The sequence below is a fragment of the Bufo bufo genome, chromosome 11 (genome assembly GCF_905171765.1).
Source record: "Bufo bufo chromosome 11, aBufBuf1.1, whole genome shotgun sequence".
NCBI lineage: Eukaryota > Metazoa > Chordata > Amphibia > Anura > Bufonidae > Bufo > Bufo bufo.
The window spans coordinates 42,761,454-42,775,824 of NC_053399.1; positions in this window are offsets into that span (position 1 = coordinate 42,761,454).

A 14,371-nucleotide genomic window follows, 5' to 3' on the forward strand; every position below is an offset into this window, starting at 1 on the left:
GTGAAAGTAGCCTTTCAATGTAAGTGAATAAGGACGAATCTGTTTTTACTGACACAATATGGTGCAATTGAAAACGGATCCGTTTTGACTTAGACTTTTTTTTTATGAATAATGCAAACAGATCCGTTCTGAACGGATACAAGCGTTTGCATTATCGGTGCGGATCCGTCTGTGCAGATACAAGACGGATCCGCACCGAACGCAGATGTGAAAGTAGCCTTACCTGCCATGATTCCTGCTGGTTTTCTAATCGTGTTTTTTTTTTTGTTCAGAATGCATCAGTTTGGCTGCGTTTGGTCTCCGTTCAGCTTTTGCAGCCGTCTACCAGAAGATTTTGGAGCACTTCATGCTTCCTTCCACAGACGAGCTTTATGGAGATGGTGACTTCATTTTCCAGCTGGACTTGCCACCTGCCCACACTGCCAAAAGTACCAAAACCTGGTTCAATGACCATGGGATTACTGTGCTTGATTGGCCAGCAAACTCGTCTGACCTGAACCCCATAGAGAATCTATGGGGCATTGCCAAGAGAAGGATGAGAGACATGAGACCCGAACAATGCAGAAGAGCTGAAGGCAGCTATTAAAGCATCCTGGTCTTCCATAACACCTCAGCAGTGCCATAGGCTGATAGAATCCATGCCACGCCACATTGAGGCAGTAATTGATGCAAAAGGGGCCCAAACCAACTACTGAGTACATATGCATGATTATACTTTTCAGAGGTACTACATTTTTCTATTTAACATCCTTTTTTTATTGATTTCATGTAATATTCTAATTTTCTGAGATTGTGAATTTGGTGTTTTCATAAACTGTAAGTAATAATCATCCAAATTATAACAAATAAAGGCTTGAAATATCTCGCTTTGCATGTAATGAGTCTATCTCATATATTAGTTTCACCTTTTAAGTTGCATTACTGAAATAAATGAACTTTTGCACGATATTCTAATTTTTCGAGTTTCACTTGTATGCTCTAGGCAATGCTGCCACCTGGTGGCTGTTCAAAATTGTGCAGTCCCTACACTATTTAAAGGGTTATTCCCATCTCAGACTTTCATGGCCAAGATGGGAATAACTGACTATGCACCGGCCAGGGCTCCGTGGGGCTAAAGAAGTGGCCAAGCAGGCTGCAATCTGCTGTTTCCGTAACTTCTATAGCAGTGAATCGGAGCAATGCAAATAGTGTAGCACAGCGGTAGTAGTCAAGGCGTTCAGGAGGGCTGAAATATTGTGGAGGTAGTGCTCCTGGTAACCATGCTGGTAAGTCAGCTCCTTAAAAACTTTGGGCAGCCCCACCTTGGGTGGGCCAGCAGGTTCCATGGCCTGATCAAATTTGTGGCAGTGGGTGTGGAACCACTGTGTCAACCAACAGATTTGACTTTGGGCAAATCCTAAAGGCGGTTTTCACCTTTTAACCCCTATATAGGGGACTAGCAGAAGGACCCGGCTTCACACGGGTATATTTAATTTAATGTTTGTGTGTGTCGTTAAAAAATATCAACAGTATCCCCCATAACAGTGACCGCCACAGCACCCGTCCCTTTAACAGTGACTGCCACAGTACCCCGTTCCCTTAACAGTGACCTCCACAGTACCCCACTCCCTCAACAGTGACCTCACAGTACCCTGCCCCCTTAACAGTGACCTTCGCAATGCCCGCCCCTTTAACAGTGCCCTCCACAGCGGCCTGCCCCTTTAACAGTAACATCCACAGTGAATGCCTCTTTAACAGTGAGCTCCACAAAAGCTGCCCTTTTAATAGTGGCCCCTGCCCCCTTAACAGTGACCTCCACAGCAGCTGCCCCTTTAATATTGGTCCCTGCCCGCTTAACAGTGACCTCCAAAACGCCCTGCCCCTTTAAGGCTAGGGCTACATGATTACATGTGTCGCGCAACATTTTGTCGCACCAATGTTGTGCAACAATTTTTATAATGATAGGCTATGGTGTCGCAGTGCGACATGCTGCGATTGTGACACGACAGTCGCAAAAAATCCATCAAAGGACGGCGTGACCGGAAGTTGGAGGGTGAGGACGCTTGAGATCTTGGCTCCGCAAAGAATCTACCCTATCCAGTGACATCTGCCGTGTTACTGCGACTGCAGCTGTTCCAAATTGCCTTACATCACCTTGGGGCGCTGCAAGGTCACTCCGGTTCATCTCCGGAGTTCTTGGGTGGTCCGGAACGGAAGTTTCAGATCGGACCTAACACGCCGGAGGCATCCGCGATTCACAGCGAGCCAACCACTCACCTGGTAAAAGCTGGAGGAGATCTGGAACACTGCCACATCATTTGCAAGTGACTGTGGTCACTGACATTGTGAGGACTTGCTCGATAACCTTCCGCGCACCGTGAGGCCCTACTCTCTGTTGAGACCTCAGCGCACCACGTGACTCCGCTGCCGGGCACGGTTGATCTCTAAGCCGAGTCGGGTTCGGATCGCGCTGTACAGCGGTAGCCAAGACCCAGGTTTCTTGGCATCTAAGTCACCCCCTTCACCTCCTATCATGGCAGCTTAAACGCTGCAGTGCGGGGCGCCTGTCGCGGGGACCAGAGGCTGCAAGGCAGTCTGACACAGCAAGAGCCATATGGTGAGAACAAGGAAAAACTCCATTGCCAACATCCCTGCAGCTGGGACATCGTCTACACAGGGAAGCCTGCGCCGTTACTTCACCACCAGTGACTGGCAGGTGGATACCCCAACTTTCAACGCTGAGGCGTCTCTCTACATACCTATATCCCGAAGGCATGCAGCCTCATCCTCTGTGAAAGGGGACACATCAGTTCCAGCACAGACATCTATACAGGAAGGTACCCGTACTGCAGACTCCCAGCCTGCTAAGATGGCCCAGATGGGTCCCAGATCTCAACGCCAGAGTGCTAAGCCTTCATCCTTAACATCCTAGGACGCGCTGCCTCATTCTGGTGCTACCTCGTCTCCAGACCTGCTAAGTCCTACAAAAAGGGACCTCACGAATGAGCAATGGGATTGGAAAGAGCACATGAAACTTTTGCCCACAAGACAGGAGATGGAGAAGTTCATTGAAAGGTTGGAGGGCTCATACAAACAAGAAATATCTACAGTTAAGGCAACCATACAGGCCGTAGAGGAAAGAGTTGAATAAGTTGCCTCTATTCGGGACCATACATCGAGTAAAGTAGAAGATTTGGCGATGCAAGGTGCCATTAGAGACCACCATATTTGTAATTATATCGCCTACATGACGACATTGAGAACCGAAACAGGAGGAACAACATTTGGATAAGAGGTTTGCCAGAGTCTACTAAAACAGAAGACCTGATCCCTTCTTTGCAAGGGGTATTCAGCTCCATACTGGAAAGGCCTGTCTCTGATCGCCTAGAAATAGATAGGGCTCACAGAACTCTGGCTCCTATTAACCCTGACCCCTCTAGACCGAGAAACGTCGTCTTCATTACTATTCTGTAAAGGACAAGATCATGCGGGAAGCCCGTAATCTCACCTACATTGACTTTGATGGCGCCTCTCTGATAATCCTACAGGATCTTTCACGCGCTACGCTTGCTCAGAGGAGAGCTCTTAAACCTCTACTGGATCGCCTGAGAGCTAACAATATCCCTTACTCCTGGGGGTTTCCATTCCAACTGATTGTGCATAAAGATGGCCGCCGCCTTGAACTACGAGAGCCTGAAGATCTGGATTCTTTCCTTAAGGCTTTAGATCTTCCTCATATGCAACTACCGGATTGGCACAGCATTCCTCCTATTCCTGCCCAGCCTCCACTCAGAAGAAACAGAGATGGCTCCTGGAGGCGCTACGAGGAAACTCCACCCACTTGAGATAGACACCTAGGCATCTGCTCCTACATGTCTTGAGAAGTTGGGCTCTTCTTAGGTCGTATGCTTGTAACTTCTCCTAGTCGTGGTTTACCCTTGTTGGGTTTCCACCTCACAGTTCAACCTCACCCCCAAGTGGGGGAATTGGGGTTGCTTCCTTTCCTGTTGATTACGATGTTTGTTTTATTTTAGCTATGCTTAGTGTATTTTTCAAGGGTCCATCTTCTTGATGGTTATTTCAGGTCTGGGTGGTCCTATTGCTCACAAATTAAAGAGAGGCTGCTTGGCCCTGTGGGGGCGCCCTGCCCCGCCCTGTTGGGACACATTGATCCCTACTCATAAAAAGCCTTTGTTTAACTTGTTAAAGTGCATTTTTGCTTCCCTAGGGTCATAGTGCCCTTCGTTGTTCTTACCTTATCTTTTCCACATTCCAGTTCCCCTCTGCCCTAGTGTTCTTTCCCTCTCCCCTTCCTTTCCCTTCAGACTTCCGAACCTGTGCCGAGACTCTTATTGTCTGCATTCAGCATATTTAGGTCGGGTTTTCTTAGGTTACTTCAGCTAGGTCAGTTCTCATTAGACTTTCCCAAAGCCTTGCCTTTCTGAGTGTATAATCTCCTGGAATACACTGACTAGCTCCAGCAGTTTTGGGCTTACTTAAAGGGACTCTGTCACCACTTTCTAACCCCCCCTTTTAAAAGTATTGTTATCTCCATGGCGCCCCTGTGATTACAAAGGTGTTGTTAGAAGATAAATTCGCCGTCTCCTTTTGATAAAAAGAGCTTTTATCTAACCTGTCAATCTTCTTGATAAGGTGCCCAGGGCGTTTCTGTTGGTCTCAAGCTGCCGCCCGCCGCCGCCGCTGTTGGTGCCCAGCTCCTCCCCTGATGCTTTCAGCGCCGCCTGAATATAATGAAATACGCCTCCGGCTCTCGCTCAGTGCCCCCTCCTTTTAAAAGATCCCGCGCGTGCGCACAGGCCTGTGCCTGATGCGCCCGTGCGGACATTTACAATCAGCCTCATTGAGCGAAGTGCGCATGCGCGCACTTCGCTCAACCTCCTCATCAGACGAGCACTGCAGCCGGCCGGCTGCAGTGCTCGTCTGATGAGGAGGTTGAGCGAAGTGCGCGCATGCGCACTTCGCTCAATGAGGCTGATTGTAAATGTCCGCACGGGCGCATCAGGCACAGGCCTGTGCGCACGCGCGGGATCTTTTAAAAGGAGGGGGCACTGAGCGAGAGCCGGAGGCGTATTTCATTATATTCAGGCGGCGCTAAAAGCATAAGGGGAGGAGCTGGGCACCAACAGCGGCGGCGGCGGGCGGCAGCTTGAGACCAACAGAAACGCCCTGGGCACCTTATCAAGAAGATTGACAGGTTAGATAAAAGCTCTTTTTATCAAAAGGAGACGGCGAATTTATCTTCTAACAACACCTTTGTAATCACAGGGGCGCCATGGAGATAACAATACTTTTAAAAGGGGGGGTTAGAAAGTGGTGACAGAGTCCCTTTAATATTTCTTTTCCACTAGGTTTCAGTCCCTCTCTGTAATTTCAGGACTGTTGAGTGTTGGAGCGATGATGCCACCTAGTGTCAAACTTGCCTCATTGAATGTCAGAAGATTTAATGTCCCTGAGAAACGCTCTAAGATCCTGTATGATATGCATAGAGAGAGGGTACAGATTCTCCTTTTGCAGGAGACGCATTTTAAAGAGGACCTTTCACCGATTCTTACCCTATGAACTAACTATACAGATATGTAGAGCGGCGCCCGGGGATCTCACTGCACTTACTATTATCCCCGGGCGCCGCTCCGTTCTCCTGCTATGTCCTCCGGTATCTCCGTTCACTAAGTTATAGTAGGCGGAGATACCAGTCCCTAAGTTATGGTAGGCGGAGTCTGCCCTAGCGCTGGCCAATCGCAGCGCAGAGCTCACAGCCTGGGAGGTTATTTTCTCCCAGGCTGTGAGCTCTGCAATGCGATTGGCCAGCGCTAGGGCAGACTCCGCCTACCATAACTTAGGGAACGGAGATACCGGAGGACATAGCGGGAGAACGGAGCGGCGCCCGGGGATAATAGTAAGTGCAGTGAGATCCCCGGGCGCCGCTCCACATGTATGTATACTTAGTTCATAGGGTAAGAATCGGTGAAAGGTCCTCTTTAAAACAGGCCATGTACCTGGGATTTCATCCAGGCATTTCACTTACTGGGCCCATAGCACCAACCCAGAAGCAAAATCAAAAGGGGTTTCCATTGCATTGCATAAATCTCTCCCTTATTCATTTGTAGATCTCCTGACGGACCTTCGCGGAAGATTCCTGCTCTTGAAGTTGAGGATCCAGGAGAGAACGTATACTATAGGGAATCTTTACTTACCAAATGTAAGACAAAATAAGACACTTCGGGTTATCCTATCCCGGCTAGATGAGTTCGCTGAGGGAATTGTTCTCTTGGGGGGTGATTTTAACATGGTTCTGGAACCCTTGCTGGACACCTCCGTGGGTAAAACGACGGTTCCAAAATCCACATTCCTGAGTGTAAAGCGGTCTCTTACCTTAAGACAATTGGTAGAGCATTTCACACTCTAAAGATCGGGATTACACTTTCTTCTCCCCCTCACATTTGTCCTATAGCAGAATTGACATATTTCTTATATCCCAATTTGCGCTGACATTCCAACGAGTGGTGCGTATTGGACTCCATACATGGTCAGACCATTCTCCGCTGTTGCTTTCATTAGAACTCCTGGGTTTAATAGCTAAGGAATGGACTTGGAGATTAAATGAGACATTGCTTAGAGATAGTGTTTGTAAGGCAGACATTGAAGCTAGCCTAAGAGACTTCCTAGAGATCAATACTTCAGACACCACAACCCTCCCTGTACAATGGGGAGCTCTAAAATGTGTCATAAGGGGTATTCTGATCAAACATGGGTCCAGGCTTAAAAAGGAAAAAGCGGCCAAAATCTATAGTTTATGGTCACAAGTGGCTACTTTAGAACAGTCCCAAAAAAGGTCCTTAGATTCTCAAACTCTCATTGAACTTACTGCGCTCAGGGAACAGCTCCAGACGTTATTGACAGAAACATCACACAGGAATCAGGAAAGATTCTGTAGCTACCTATTCGAACATTCTGGCAAATAAGGTAGGGCTTTAGCGAGATTACTTCATCCCTGGTTACAAACAAACTACATCCCCAACATTAAAGATATGTCAGGCTCCCTGATCCACCATCCCATCCAGATTGCTGAGACTTTCAAAACTTACTTCGAATCACTTTATAACATTCAAGGGCAATTAGCAGATATGCCGGTGACTGCACTCGAAAACCAGATTAATCAATATGTACAAGAAACAGCTACTAAATTAGACGAAGAGTTCTCAGACACTGAAATCTGGGAGGACCTATCTAAGTTGAAAGGGGGGAAAAGCCCTGGACTGGATGGCTTCACTGTACCCTTTTTTAAGTCATTTAAAGACCTTCTTGTACCTTTTTTGAGGAAAGTGTTCAATAGTATCTCTCCCACATGCCCCTTTCCTAAACAGGCTTTAGAAGCCCATATTGTATTAATTCCAAAACCCAACAAAGATGCATTGACTTATCGCCCTATTTCATTAATTAATTGTGACATCAAACTGTACTCCAAATTAATAGCTACACGCCTAAACACAGTGATACCGGAAATCATTCATAGAGACCAGGTGGGTTATATACCGGGGAGGGAGGATAGAGATAACACCATTAGGACCATCAACCTGATAGCAACAGCGAGACGCTGAAACATCCCCTTATGTCTCTTATCGGTTGACGCGGAAAAAGCTTTTGATAGGGTACATTGGGGTTTTATGATAGCTTCCCTGCGACAAGTTGGTCTAGGCCCCACCCTGGTTAATCGGATCTGTGTCCTTTACTCACATCCCTCAGCTAGGGTCAGGACCAACGGCATTCTTGCTCCGGCCTTTGAGATCCGAAACGGCACCCGACAGGGTTGCCCTCTATCGCATATTGCTTTATGTCCTGGTTATGGAACATCTGACCAATGCTCTGAGAAATAACCAGGATATTTTAGGGATAGATACCAAAGGACACCAGCACAAATTAGCGTTATACACGGATGATTTACTTTTGTACACCTCGAATCCTCATGTTTCCTTCCCATCCATATTAAAAGAATTTCAACAATTTGGGCACCTTAGTAACGTTAAGATTAACCTCAATAAAAGTGAAATGCTGAACATCACGTTATCAGAACGTGAGGCCTTACTTATACAGTCCAGCTTCTCTTTCAAATGGCAGACCACAAGCATTACATACTTGGGTCTACAAATCCCGGCACAACTTCATCTCCTCTAACCACTTAACTATCTGCCTCTTCAAAATAGAACGGTAGCAGATTTGGGGAGGTATGCTCTTAAGACTCTATCGTGGTTTGGTAGAGTAAAAGTGATTAAAATGGATATACTCCCAAGATTCCTTTTCCAAACCATTCCCATTTGCGTACCCTGGAAATTTTTTATTGCCCTGACCAAAGCTATGACACGTTTCATATGGGGTTCTAGCAAGTCTAGATTGAGCAATAGGACATTGACTAAAGCCAAACACAGAGGAGGCATGGGCATGTCGGACCTGAAACTTTATCATGCATCGGCATTGCTCATGCGGATCCTGAATTGGTCTGAAGGACCAGGTGCTAAGCTTTGGGTTCAATTGGAGTTGGATCTAAAAACAGCGCCCTGGATAAGGTTTGCAGATAAACCTCAGATGGAGGAATGGCCCTTTTTAGTGCGACATACCCTCACTCAATGGGATAGATGGCTCCTAAATTCTCAATTATCTCATAGACCAGGTCCAATGACTCCTCTTATGGGCAATCCCGCCTTTTCCCCGGGATGTCAAGTGAATAGATTTCTGAAATGGCCCCAATCCACGTGTCCGAGAGTTAGGGATGCCATGACGGATTCTAAATTGACTCAGTTTGATGCCTTGGTGCCTTCGGATGTGAGACAAGGGAGTTGTTGGCTCAAATATGCTCAGTTGAAAGCATTTGTTAAAGGATTATTTGCACTCTCCTCATATCCGGCAATGTCGGATTTTGATTCCCTTTTTCTCAAACCCGACACACACAACAAACTGCTCTCACAGCTATACAAAATCTTGCTGAAACAATGCAATGATGATTTAGCGCCCTATTTCCAAAAATGGGAAACGGATCTCCGATTGTCCTTACCCGAGGAGGTTGGCAAAATGTGTACATTCTCTCATGGATTGTCCATAGCAACTTCAGCCCAGGAAAAAAACTTCAAGATACTTTCTAGATGGTATTACTGTCCATCGACCCTTCATAAAATGTTTCCTTCTACTTCCAATTTATGTTGGAGATACAATGCAGATGAAGGTACTTTGTTACATATTTGGTGGGCCTGCCCAATGATCAAAAAATTCTGGGACAAGGTGCTAAGAAGTTCTCTGGGAAGGAAGTTGCGAATACTCCCAAAAATACCCTTCTTTCGCTGGTGCCTGGTTCTTTGGCGCAAGTGAAGAAAAACGCAAGTGAAGAAAAAAGTGAAGAAGATTCTTCCTCACGGCAGGTCGCATGACGATCCCGAGACATTGGAAATCTGTCAGAGTACCCTCTCTGTGTTAATTGGCTAAGGAACTTAGGCATTTACTGAGAATAGAAGAACTGATCGCTCTTTCGCATGAACAGGGAGAGAGATTTGAACGAAGGTGGCGTCGTCTTTCTGAATTCCTTAGCTCCTCTGAATTCTCAGTGGCACTTGATGATGAGGTAGATGCTGTCACATAGCTCACGGAACCTTCTCTAACTCTAGATGAGGGTTAGTGCTTCAACATTTGAGATGATTCAATTAAGACTTAGACCGTTCTTACAGAATACCCCCTCATTATCCCCCCCATTCTCTTTCCCTTCACCGCCTTCCCCCCCTCCCCCCCTCCTGTTTGTCAGTTTATGTGTAAATGCTCCAATATCATGACAGACCAAGCTGATTTGAAAAATTAGTTTATTACTGTTCGAAGTTCACAGCAATTTTCCTGCAGAAGCTTAAGTTGCGGGGATCCTGGTGATCCTATAGACTTATCTATAAATTTTCAAGAGATTGTCTTGTTGTTTTTGTCATTTTATGAAAATAATAAAAAACTGAGTAAACATAAAATCCATCAAGATGGATTTTTCTGTCACAGTCGCAGAATGTCGCAGTGCAGCACCATAGACTATCATTATAAAAATTGTCGTGCAATATCAATGTCGCAGTGTAGTTGTGCGCTATGTGTCGCGTGACACATGTCGTTGTGTAGCCCTAGCCTGAAGCTCACCTACAGCAGTGAAGAAAAATGGCTGGGTTGTTATGGAAACCTGGAGTAAAACTGTGTGTATGTGGAGACTAAGGGCCTGCGAGCTTCTATTGGCTGATAAGGGACATGTGACCCTGTGTATGGCAGTTGGGATATGAAGAGAAAGACCTGCAGGCTTGTATTGGTTAATGCAGGTAATTTTTGAGGAATATCTCAGGAACTGTACGTCCTAGAGAGCTGAGACCTAGTCTAAAACCTTCCCGAACACCTGATGTACCTGTGTGTCAAATTTGTTGAAGATCAGTTCAGTCGTTTGGGCGCGCATAAAGAAAAGACAGACAGACAGATTGGGACAGACAGAAAGTCATTGTGTACCGGCATGTTACCTCCACAGTATTCTTTCACAGATAGTAAGTGATACGTGTACCAAGTTTAGTAGAAATTGATTGATGAGTTTTTGAGTTACAGACCAATATGTGTGTAGCAAAAACAGTTGGAGCAGCTGCTGTGTAGGGGCGTATGACTCCCACAAGATTTCTTTCCAGGTAGGAAGGGATGTGTTTACCAAGTTTTGTTGAAATCGATAGTTGCGTTTTTGAGTAATCGCGGAACATACACACATAATGTATATACGTCCTTCTTTATATACATAGATAAAGACTTTGCTGCAGGAGAGCCATCAGGTCGATACCTCCTGCAGTAGTCTCTGTGTTGTTGACAGCAGAGACACCAGTGCAGACACTGAGGTATAAGGCAAAGGTCAGGGCTGGCAGAGCACGAGCAATTTGATAAACAGACTGAGGTCAGGGCAGGCAGCAAAGGGTCAATATAGAAGGTCAGGCAGCGAAGGTCAGAATCCAGTAAACTGACAGAAATCGGTACATGGGAAGGCAGAACACCGTTTTATGGAACTAGCAAGCTAAAAGACCTATTGCTCAAGCATTGTCCCATAGGGGAAGGTGCCTTAAGTACCCAGAAATGGCCAGCCATAGGCTGGTGTGAATTAACGTGTGCATGAAGGCCCTTTAAGAGCCAAAGGGAGTGTGCACTCACTCTATAGGCAGAAGGAAGAGGACTTGCCAGCAAGAGCAGGCTGAAGCCGGACAGGGAAGATGACTTCAGAGGCCACAAGACAGTGGACGACTGGTGGATCCAGGCTGCCAGAGGATAAGCAGGAGGGTAAGGGTAAGGTCGCCTGTGCCCGCCTGAGAAAGCAAAGCAAGGGCAGGCATGGTGGTCCACTGATGCAGCACACAACACACAGAAAATGCCTACACAGCCAATCACTGGCTGCAGTAGTGACCCACTTCAGCCAGTGATTGGCTAAGCAGGCATTTCCTGTGCGCTCTCTCTCTCTCTCTCTCTCTATATATATATATAAAATTAAAATTATATATAATATATACACACACTGTACATATAATTTTTTAATATAAATATATATAAAAATAGTTATGCATGTACAGTATGTAAAGTGAGGGTCAGAGCCCACCTTAAGAAAAGCCTGCTAACCTAATGAAATGAGTACCTCTGCTGGTCAGACATCCATCAGATATCCAAGTGGCAGTGTATTGCAGTGCCATATTACCAGAGTTTGCTCCACTTGTTGTTCCCTGTCCAGATCTGCTCTGTCACTGCTTAGAAAAAGGTTAGGAGTGACATAATATAAGTGCCAGAAAGGGCCTTGTCGGCACAACCACCACCACCGTGCTGTGTGATCCACTTGGTGTGCTCTTCCCCCTGCTGGGGGTTAGTTCTAGACAGGGCCTGCTGCAGAAGCCACTGCAGCAGATGAACAAAGCAAACACTCTGGAAGAGAAGAGTCTCCCTCCTGTAAAGTTGATTGAGGTGACATCCCTTGTAGGGGACGCATAACAGGCAAAGCCCCAAGTTACAAACTCCTACAGGAATATATGGATCCCAACCATGTCAACAAAATAAATAAACGACCATAAAGTATAATAGATAAGTACAACATTTTATTATAAGCAGTGTAACGTTACATTACCCTATTTCGTGAGATTTGCTACCTCGTAACTTCCGGTCGCACCGGAAATGACCTGAGGAGGCGTGCCGGAGTTGTGCCGATCTGCACATGTGCAAAACGACGGTTTTGGGAAATCTAGGGAAAGATTATGGCTTAGTGCGCAAGCGCGGCTAACTACAGAACATCCATCCGATCTCCGCGCCTGCGCAGTGTGGGGGGAGATCTGATGGCCATTTTTTCTGTTAAATAAATATATATTTATTTATTTAACAGAAAAAATGGCCATCAGATCTGCCTACCCCCACACTGCGCAGGCGCGGAGATCGGATGGATGTTCTGTAGTTAGCCGCACTTGCGCACTAAGCCATAATCTTTCCCTACCCTAAGGCTGGTCAGGCTCTCCAGCGCATGCGCAGTGTCCCGGTGTCCAGCTGAACTCCGCTGTGAGATTTCCCTAAACCGTAGTTTTGCGCATGCGCATATCGGCACAACTCCAGCACGCCTCCTCACGTCATTTCCGGTGCGACCGGAAGTTACGAGGTAGGGAAATCTCACGAAGTAGGGTAATGTAACGTTACAGCGGCATAATACACATGATTGACATAACACAATAAATACAAACAGGGTTAAAAACCAAAAGGGCTGGTGGTGCGTGGTTGGTGGACTATTAAAAAAAAGTGCAAGTGCAAAAGGTTCAGGTCAGCGAAATATATAAATACTGTACCAAAGTAGCAATTGGCTACAACATTGGTACACCGTGCTATAATGACAGCAGATATAGGCACATGTGATGCAGTAAATATTATTAGAGCACACTAAGGGTATCAAAAAGTATGTATGTGGAAACCATATACAGTATTCAAAAATGTGTGCACATAAAAATATATGTGCATCAACGTAAGTTGATAAAAATAACCATGCAGTAAAGCTGTGCTATGAAGATAAAAGTAAATTTTAATACTGACCAGACTAAAGTCCACAGCAAACACAAGCACCACCAGTCCTCTCCCCAACGCGCAATTCACGTACTGCTTTTTCAAGTTATGCTACTTTCACACTTGCGTTTTTTGCGGATCCATCATGGATCTGCAAAAACGCTTCCGTTACAATAATACAACCGCATGCATCCGTCATGAATGGATCCGGTTGTATTATATATTATATCTTATATAGCCAAGTTGGATCCGTCATGAACACCATTGAAAGTCAATGGGGGACAGATCCGTTTTCTATTGTGTCAGAGAAAACTGAATCGTCCCCATTGACTTACATTGTGTGGCAGGACGGATCCGTCTCGCTCCGCATCCCAGGACAGACAGAAAAACACTGCAGGTGGAATGGTGACTGACCGGAGGCAAACTGATGCATTCTGATCGGATCCTTTTCCATTCAGAATGCATTAGAGCAAAACTGATCCGTTTTGGACCGCTAGTGAGAGCCCATGATGGATCTCAGAAACGGAAAGCCAAAACGCTAGTGTGAAAGTAGCCTAAATTGGGCTTGAACAGTAGTTCCTTGCCAGGGAGCTGGAGCAGCGGTGACGGGGTGTGGTGGCTGTGGTGAAGAGCAAAGAGTATGGATAGAGAAGAATGTTCCCTTCCTGCAGGTGCGGCTGCAAATAAGAGCTGCACAATGTGAGCTGGCCCTGCAGATGTGACCAGCTGCAGCCATGACAGGTGACGAGCGTAGGAGGAGAGTGACCCTGTCAAAGGGCAAGGTGAGAGCTGAGTCCTGAGAGAGGAAAGTCGTTGGGCCTGAAGAGAAGTCAATGCCCTGGTCCCTAAGTCAGCAGGAGCAGCAGCAGGAGTAATGCCAGAGGCAGGTGTGACAACTGAAATGAGTGGAGACTCTTGTAGTGTACGGGAGCTGTAATGCCCGTCACTACAGAAGGGTCACTTGTGTGCTGTCGTTTCCCCTTATTTATGGGGAGGTTGGTATGAGTCATCTGCATAAAATGTAATGTAATGTAATGCTATGTACTTCCCTGTTACTGTAAAATGTGCATGTACAGGCATGCTAGGGGTGTCATTCCAGCTCTTAGTCACTAGAGGGAGCTAGGGAGCCCTAGTTTATATAAGGCCCAGTCAGGGTAAGGAGAGGCAGTCTAGAGTTAAAGAGTTGGAGTTGGAGTTGGAGATTAGACTATGTCTGAGTCAAGTCCAGGCCTGAAGCCTGCAGACCAGGAGAGGGTATTGCAGTCCCTGTAACCGGGTTCCAGATCCAAGGTGAAGGTTCCCCTCCTGAGTTTATATA